The following is a 10,204-nucleotide window of genomic DNA, read 5'->3' on the forward strand; positions in this document are numbered from 1 at the left end:
TTTGCAAATGCTACAGTCCAACCATTTAAACCACCGACCATCAACAATTGCAGTCAACCTTTCAATAGGAGCTGATGTTGAGAAGGGAAACGCATGGAGAAAAACCCAGTGAACGTTATTTGAAACAAATCTTTCCTCGGGCATTCAGCTTCATTCGTTTTTACAAAATTATGAACAGGAGTCCCTCAACAGACCTGTATCTTGTCAAAATCAGACAATGGTAAATGTAAGCTCGGAAAGATTAAAAGGTTGGCTGATATATAGTATAAAAAAGTAAATCGATTTTTATACCCTCCAACATAGGATAACACATCGAAATATTGCTCTAAGACCCCATAGAGTATATATTCTGGGTCATGGTGAAATTCTGAGTCGATCTAAGCATGTTCGTCCGTCCGTTCATCTGTTGAAATCACGCTAATTTCCGAACGAAACAAGCTATCGACTTGAAACTTGCCACAAGTAGTTGTTATTGATGTAGGTCAGATGGTATGACAAATCGGCCATATCCGACCACTTTTACGCATAGTCCCCATATAAACCGACGTTCAAATTTGGTTTGCAGAGCCTCTTGGAGGAGCAAAATTCATCCGATCCGGCTGAAATTTGGTACATGGTGTTAGTATATGGTCTCTAAAAACTATGCAAAAATTGGTCTGAATCAGGCCATAATTATATATAGTCCCCATATAAACCGATCCCCAGATTTGGCTTGCGGAGCCTCTAAGAGAAGTAAATTTCATCCGATCCTGCTGAAATTTGGTACATGGTGTTAGTATATGGTCTCTAACAACCATGGTCCATATCGGTCCATAATTATATATAGCCCCCCATATATAGCCGATCGCCAAAAATAATCTTCCAAACTTTTATTACTATAGAAAATTTTGTCAAAATTTTATTACTATACAAAATTTTGTCAACATTTTATTACTATACAAAATTTGGTCAACATTTTATTTCTATAGAAAATTTTGTCAAAATTTTATTTCTATAGAAAATGTTGTCAGAATTTTATTTATTTATACCAACCACCATAGAAAGGTGACGGGGGTATAATAAGTTTGCCATTCCGTTTGTAACACATCGAAATATCGATTTCCGACTATATAAAGTATATATATTCTTGATCAGGGAGAAATTCTAAGACGATATAACGATGTCCGTGTGTCGGTCTGTCTGCCTGTCTGTCTGTTGTAATCACGCTACAGTCTTCAATAATGAAGCAATCGTGCTGAAATTTTGCACAAACTCGTCTTTTGTCTGCAGGCAGGTCAAGTTCGAAGATGGGCTATATTGGTCCTGGTTTTGATATAGTCCCCATATAAACCGACCTCCCGATTTGGGGTCTTGGGCTTATAGAAATCGAAGTTTTTATCCAATTTGCCTGAAATTTGAAATCTAGAGGTATTTAATGACCATAAAGAGGTGTGCCAAAAAATGGTGCGTATCGGTCCATGTTTTGGTATAGTCCCCATATAGACCGTTCTCCCGATTTTATTTCTTGGGCTTGTAGAAACCGTAGTTTTTATTCAATTTACCTGAAATTGGAAATCTAGATGTATTGTAGGATCACAAATGCGTGTGCCAAAAATTGTGAGTATCGGTCCATGTTTTGGTATGGTCCCCATATAAAACGACCTCCCGATTTGGGGTCTTGGGCTTATAGAAACCGTAATTTTTATCAAATTTGTCTGAAATTGGAAATCTAGAGGTATTTTAGGACCATAAAGAGGTGTGCCGAAAATTATGAGTATCGGTTCATATTTTGGTATAGCCCCCATATAGACCGATTTCCCGATTTTACTTCTTGGGCTTCTAGAATCCGAAGTTGTTTTCCTATTTGCCTGAAATTGGAAATCTAGAGGTATTTTCGGGTCATAAAGAGGTGTGCCGAAAACGTTGAGTATCGGTCCATATTTTAGTATAGCCCCCATAAGAGCGATCTCCCGATTTAACTTCTTGGGTTTCTAGAAACCGTAGTTTTTATCTTATTTGCCGGAAATTGTAAATATTCTGGTATTTTATGCTCACAAAAACGTGTATCGGATTAAGTTTTTATCGGTCCATTTGGTAATCCCTCCATAAGGACCGACTTCACTTCTTGAGGGTGTAGAAGGCGCACTGATCATGAAAATTGCTTGAAACTCAATGTAAAATTTCCAGATTTTACTTCTACAGATTTAAGATTTCAGATCAAGACGTTTTTTTATAATTTTCTTGCACACTTACAAGAGATGTTAATGATTCCTCTAAAACTCAAACAAAAATGGTTCTTATAAATCCAGAATCTGATATAGTCCTCATAGATGAAATCTTTAAATTTATCTTCGGGCCCTCCTGAAATTTCAAAGGAAACCCTAATATTTGGTTCATGGTGGTGGGTATTTAAGATTCGGCGCAGCCGAACTTACTGCTGTATATACTTGTTTAATATATACACCGTATGGACTAACTTACAATTGAGAAGACGGTGTTAAGAAGTTTTGAGATACCTTGCCATCGGCAAGTGTTACCGCAACCAAATTAATTCGATAGTGGATGACAGTCTTTAGTACAAGTTTCTATGCAATCAATGGTACATAAGATTCGGCCTAGCCTATCTTACGCCCGTATATACTTGTTTATTTAAACATTTTTTGTTCAAAAGCAAAAAATGTCGAAATTAAAATCAACTTTGATAATTAGTTGAGATTTGTTGGAATTGGCTACCTTTGACAACAATTATAGCCTTCAAACGGCCTACAAAGCCACCACATGCTGCACGAAAGATGTCCTGCGGTATTTTGGTTCATTCTCTCTGAGATGATCAGAACTTGAGATGATCAAAAGTTTTCTATTTGTTAATGCCAACCTTAGTCTCCAAAATGTCCCAGACACAAAAGTCCCATGGATTGAGATCCGGAGATTTTGGTGGCTATTGTGCGGAACAAAGGAAGCGATGGGCTGGCTTTTTAAGTCATTCTTGGTTGACGCATGCTGACTCCGATGATTTTGGTATTGATTTTAAGCTAAAGTAGAAGAGAATTGAAGTAAGGACATATTTAAGAAACAATTCTTTTAAGTTTGTGTTTTTCGTACTTTGTTCTAGGGAAAAAAATATTTGCTCGTGTTTCCAATTTTTTTCACGTTCTACCAACGTCCTTTAAAATGTATTAACGACAATTTAAATTTTCAAATTCAAACTGCACATTTTTCCACTCTAGAGCAGAGGTATATGAAAGGTATAAAAACATACCTGTTCCCAAGAAGGATTTCTATCAGCGGCACTTTTGGAATATAAACAGTTTGTTAATATTTAGTTTGCTGGTCTCTACTTATTCACATAGCACATATTGTCTTCTGGCTTGAGTTTTATGAAATGCCAACATTTGTTTTGCAATCCTGTTTAGTTGATTATAGACCTTTTGTACCACTCGGACCACCATTCCTCTAGGAGGTTTGCAGTGCCACACAAAACCCGATGGTTAGCGGACAATTTAAATGATGAAGTTTTCCTACTTTTCACGCTTGTTTTTTCCTCCTTTTGATAATTGTAATGGTGCTTTTACTTTAAATTTCAGGCATACCTTTTTACCATAGAATTAAGCTCTAACTCTGCAACATAGGGTCGACAATGGCCAAGCAACCTTATTTGACTGAGCTCCACCCCCTTTGTGGTGCATACTTTATTAAAAACGAAAAACGAAAGCCAGTAAAGAAGTCATGTATTGTTTGATCCAGAAATCACCAGTAAAAAGGGTTCTCTACATTCCTTAGACGGTGAAAAGTCTGAGAATTGTTATATTGTGACCTGACTAGGTTGTATGCCTGCCACTGCTGGTTGTCCCTTATGGTTAGTGTTGAAAACAATGTGAACAATAATTTTACAAAGTACACAGGCGTGTTTTCAAATCCTTCTATATAATAAAACAAGTATATACGGTCGTAAGTTCGGTCTAGCCGAATCTTATGTACCCTACACCATGAATTGCAGAGAAACTTGTACTAAAGACTGTCATCCACAATCGAATTATTTGTGTTGCGGTCTTCTCAATTGTAAGTTAGTTCATACGGAGTATATATTAAGGCCGATTAAATACGTATATAATTCAGTTTGACAAAATTTTCTGTAGAAATAAAATTTTGACAAAATTTTCTAAAGAAATAAAATTTTGACAAAATTTTCTAGAGAAATAAAATTTTTACAAAATTTTCTATAGAAATAAAATTTTGACAAAATTTTTTTAAAAATAAAATTTTGACATAATTTTCTATAGAAATAAAATTTCGACAAAATTTTCTATAGAAATAAAATTTTGACAAAATTTTCTATAGAAGTAAAATTTTGACAAAATTTTCTATAGAAATAAAATGTTGACAAAATTTTCTATAGAAATAAAATCCTGACAATATTTTCTATAGAAATAAAATTTTGACAAAATTTTCTATAGAAATAAAATTTTGACAAAATTTTCTATAGAAATAATATGTTGACAAAATTTTCTATATAAATAAAGTTTTGACAAAATTTTCTATAGAAATAAAATTTTGACAAAATTTTCTATAGATATAAAATTTTGACAAAATTTTCTATAGAAATAAAATTTTGACAAAATTTTCTATAGAAATAATATGTTGACAAAATTTTCTATATAAATAAAGTTTTGACAAAATTTTCTATAGAAATAAAATTTTGACAAAATTTTCTATAGATATAAAATTTTGACAAAATTTTCTATAGAAATAAAATTTAGACAAAATTTTCTTTGAAAATAAAATTTTGATAAAAATTCTATAGAAATGAAATTTTGAAAAAATTTTCTATAGAAATAAAATTTTGACAAAATTTTCTATAGAAATAAAATTGTGACAAAATTTTCTATAGAAATAAAATTTTGACAAAATTTTCTATAGAAATAAAATTTAGACAAAATTTTCTTTGAAAATAAAATTTTGATAAAAATTCTATAGAAATGAAATTTTGAAAAAATTTTCTATAGAAATAAAATGTTGACAAAATTTTCTATAGAAATAAAATTTTAACAAAATTTTCTATAGAAATAAAATTTTGACAAAATTATCTATAGAAATAAAATTTTGACAAAATTTTCTATAGTAATAAAATTTTGATAAAATTTTCTATAGAAGTAAAATGTTTACAAAATTTTCTATAGAAATGAAATTTTGACAAAATTTTCAATAGAAATAAAATTTTCACAAAATTTTCTATAGAAATAAAATTTTGACAAAATATTCTATAGTAATAAAATTTTGACAAAATTTGCTATAGAAAAAAAAATTGCCAATATTTTCTATACAAATAAAATTTCTACAAAATTTTCTATAGAAATAAAATTTTGACAAATTTTTCTATAGAAATAAAATTTTGACAACATTTTCTATAGAAATAAAATTTTGACAAAATTTTCTATAGAAAAAAAATTTTGAAAAAAAAAATTCCTATAGAAATAAAATTTCGACAAAATTTTCTATAGAAATAAAATTTTGACAAAATTTTCTATAGAAATAAAATCTTGACAATATTTTCTATAGAAATAAAATTTTGACAAGATTTTCTATAGAAATAAAATTTGAACAAAATTTTCAATAGAAGTAAAATTTTGACAAAATTTTCTATAGAAATAAAATTTTGACAAGATTTTCTATAGAAATAACATCTTGACAAAATTTTCTATAGAAATAAAATTTTGACAAAATTTTCTATAGAAATAAAATTTTGACAATATTTTCTATAGAAATAAAATTTTGACACAATTTTCTATAGAAATAAAATTTTGACAAAATTTTCTATAGAAATAAAATTTTGACAAAATTTTCTATAGAAATAAAACTTTGACAAACTTGTCTATAGAAATAAAATTTTGACAAACTTGTCTATAGAAATAAAATTTTGACAATATTTTTTATAGAAATAAAATTTTGACAAAATTTTCTATAGAAATAAAATTTTGATAAAATTTTCTATAGAAATAAAATTTTGACAAAATTTTCTATAGAAATAAAATTTTGAAAAAAATTTCCTATAGAAATAAAATGTTGACAAAATTTTCTATAGAAATAAAATTTTGACAAAATTTTCTATAGAAATAAAATCTTGACAATATTTTCTATAGAAATAAAATTTTGACAAAACTTTCTATAGAAATAAAATTTGGTAGATTATTTTCGGCGATATGGACAAATTTTTGTTATTGTTTGTGTATATATAACTATAGACCGATATGGACCAGTCGATGAATTTTGCTCATCCAAGAGTTTCCGGAGGTCAAATCTGGACCAATTTTTGCATGATTGTTAGAGACCGTACTAACACTACGTACCAAATTTCAAAGGGATCGTATGAATTTTGCTCTTCCATGATGGCTCCGCTAGCCAAATCTGGGAATCGATTTATATGGGGCTGTATATAATTATGGACCGATATACCAAATTTTGCATTGTTGTTACAGACCATAAACTAACACCACATACCATATTTCAACCGGATCTGATGAATTTTGCTCCTCCAAGATACTCCGGAGGTCAAATCTGGGGATCGGTTTATATGGGGGTTATATATAATAATAAACCGATATGGACCAATTTTTGAATGTTTTTAGAGACCATATTGTAATACCACATTCCAAATTTCAACAAGATCGGATGAAATTCGCTTCTCTAAGAGGCTCCGGAGATCAAATCTGGGGATCGGTTTATATGGGGGCTATATGTAAAAGTGGTCCAATATGGCCCATTTGCAATACCATCCGACCTACATAAAATAAATATCAAGTCGATAGCTTGTTTCGTGCGGAAGTTAGCGTGATTTCAATAGACGGACGGATGCATGGACATGCTTAGATCGACTCAGAATTTCCACATGACTCAGAATATATATACTTTATGAGGTCTTAGAACAACATTTCGATGTGTTACAAACGGAATGGCAAAGTTAATATACCCTCATCCTATGGTGGAGGGTATAAACATATTTTGATATTCTCATACATATACACTACGATGGGTTAAGCAATTGCATCCAGGAGATGTATTTGTGAGCACTATTTATGTCATATAAAGTAGAAACAGTGGAATAAGGTAAAAAGTATTTATATCCTGCACCTCTGTTTACAATAGGGTATTATAAGTACATTTACAAAAGGACGACATAGACGCATGGTATCTGTGGCAATAATGCTCAGGACCGCTTACTGAATCGATTTAGAAATGTCCGTCTATCTGTGAACACAAATGTTATAATCAAAAACTATTTCACAGGTTTAGTCCCATCGACATGGTAACACATATGTGTAGTGTTTTTATTGACTTTTTTAAAGAAAAAGTTTTGATAGGTTTTTTCACTTTTCTGAATTCCATTCCACTGTTCTTTAGTAGTTATATTGCTGCCAGTCTATATCTACACAGTTTGATTCGTGTCTGTTGTTGTTTGCAGTAGAGCAAAGCAACCAGCTTTTCGTCTCTTGGTTCAGTTTTATATTTTTGTTTGTGAATTTCGGAAATATTTCGCAATTTTGTTTCTTCTTACTTCACATATACATAACTTTCATATTTAATTTTGTTTTATTTTGAAGAAAAAATTTTTTTTTCTTAGTTTTAACTTAGTTCTATGTTGCAAAAGCCACAAATTTTCTAAAAACTCAAAGAAATTACTTTCTAGCCATGATGAAATAAAAGGCAGTAGCAGTAATATGAACTTAATTAAAAACGACAGAGAAAATAAGAGAATTATAAGGATTGTTGAAGTTGAAGCAAAAGGGGTATCAATTTCGGAGTTACGTTTAAAGTCTTCAATTGACTCAAAAAGGTTTCCTCGATTGTTTGAGTGTGGTTAAGACACAGACACACGTAGCTTAATCTGGAGAGTATGAACTTTGGATAGCATACCCAGTTTTCGACCAAACACAAAACAGTTTTCAGCGTTCTTCATCGGAAACTATAAATAGTTATGAAGCTATATGAACCAACTTTCGCACTTTAATTAGTGGGCCATATATCAACCGGATTGAATCAAAGGTTTTCCTCCATGAGACAACAAAATTCTAATATCGATATCCAAGGTTTATATGGGGGCCATATACAATAATGAAACGATATGGACCAATTTTTCCATGATTAGCATGTACTGACTCGGATAGGCGACTGACTGAGACTTTGGACATCACCAGCATCTACTGTATACAGATAGGTGCTAATCGTACTACGAGTGGCTCATTGCACATCGTACCGCTCGAAGTTCGGTAATACTTTCTTTGCGTCGTCTGTGGAACTTATTCCCAGACGCGAAATACATATAACACAGAGACCTTCGGGCCTACTATATCCAGACGCGAAATACATATAACACGGAGACCTTTGGGCCTACTGTTCAGCCACAGAGACCTTCGGACCTACTGTTCCCCCACAGAGACCTTCGGGCCTACTGTTCCACCACAGAGACCTTCGGGCCTACTGTTCCCCCACAGAGACCTTCGGGCCTACTGTTCCCCCACAGAGACCTTCGGGCCTACTGTTCCCCAAAGAGACCTTCGGGCCTACTGTTCCCCCACAGAGACCTTCGGGCCTACTGTTCCAGCACAGAGACCTTCGGGCCTACTGTTCCACCACAGAGACCTTCGGGCCTACTGTTCCCCCACAGAGACCTTCGGGCCTACTGTTCCCCCACAGAGACCTTCGGGCCTACTGTTCCCCAAAGAGACCTTCGGGCCTACTGTTCCCCCACAGAGACCTTCGGGCCTACTGTTCCACCACAGAGACCTTTGGGCCCACTGTTCCCCAACAGAGACCTTCGGGCCTACTCTTCCACCACAGAGACCTTCGGGCCTACTCTTCCCCCACAGAGACCTTCGGGCCTACTGTTCCACCACAGAGACCTTCGGGCCCACTGTTCCCCCACAGAGACCTTCGGGCCTACTGTTCCACCACAGAGACCTTCGGGCCTACTGTTCCACCACAGAGACCTTCGGATCTACTGTTCCACCAAAGAAACCTTCGGGCCTACTGTTCAGTCACAAAGACCTTCGGGCCTACTGTTCTCCCAGAGAGACCTTTAGGCCTACTGTTCCCCCACAGAGACCTTCGGGCCTACTGTTCCCCAAAGAGACCTTCGGGCCTACTGTTCCCCCACAGAGACCTTCGGGCCTACTGTTCCACCACAGAGACCTTCGGGCCCACTGTTCCCCCACAGAGACCTTCGGGCCTACTCTTCCACCACAAAGACCTTCGGGCCTACTGTTCCATCACAGAGACCTTCGGACATACTGTAGACTAGCTAGTAGCCGTAGTAGTAGTTTGTATGATAGTCGTCCGTACTACTAAACACCGACCTCGACCGAGTATCGACCCGAAGCTGATCCCGACTATCACTTCACTGCCGAGACCGAAGCTAGCCTCGCAACGATCAACGGTAGCGAAAGCATCCGAAGCAGAAATCAATTCCCACCAACAGAAACCTACCACGAACAGAATCTGTCACCAACCACCGAACACCAAGACACCAGCCAGAACGCCAGTACCCGATCACAACATCCCAATAATCCAGCGAACCATCAACAGACAAGGACCGACATCAATCATCGAACCGAATCCCTCATCAGCCAATATCCAGTGTACCGAAGTCGCCATAATCACCGACCGCCTACAAATCCAATTCTTCGGCATTTGCGGCGAACCAACGACCACCGAACACCATCACACCAGCGAGTATACCAATTCCCGAAGTAACGACTGTCCGTCCCATCATATATCAAATATATTCGAGAGATTATCGTATGTCACACAAGTAGATTACAAATATTTATCAATAAAGCTGAATTAATTTTTTCACTCAAGAGAGTTAACCACTTGTGTTCTTATTCCGAAAGGTTTCGTGGGTTCTTACGGAGCCCCTGGAGGCGACTGAGCTTACCTCAGCAAACGACAAACCCCGTTACAAATAACCTAACCTACCAAATTTCAACTTGATCCTATGAAATTTGCACCTCCATGAGGTCCCAGGAATCAAATCCGAGTATCGGTTTCTTTATGGACTATATAATTATGCACCGATATGGTAACATTTTTGAATGGTGCAATGAAACAATAATAACAATTTTGGTTAATTTTGGAAAATTTGGATTATTTCTAGAAAATTTTAAATAGACTGTATTACAAACGAGTCGATATCACAAAAGTAAGTAAATATTTTTAAACCATAAACCACATA

This window comes from Haematobia irritans, chromosome 5 (assembly GCF_050003625.1).
Source record: "Haematobia irritans isolate KBUSLIRL chromosome 5, ASM5000362v1, whole genome shotgun sequence".
NCBI lineage: Eukaryota > Metazoa > Arthropoda > Insecta > Diptera > Muscidae > Haematobia > Haematobia irritans.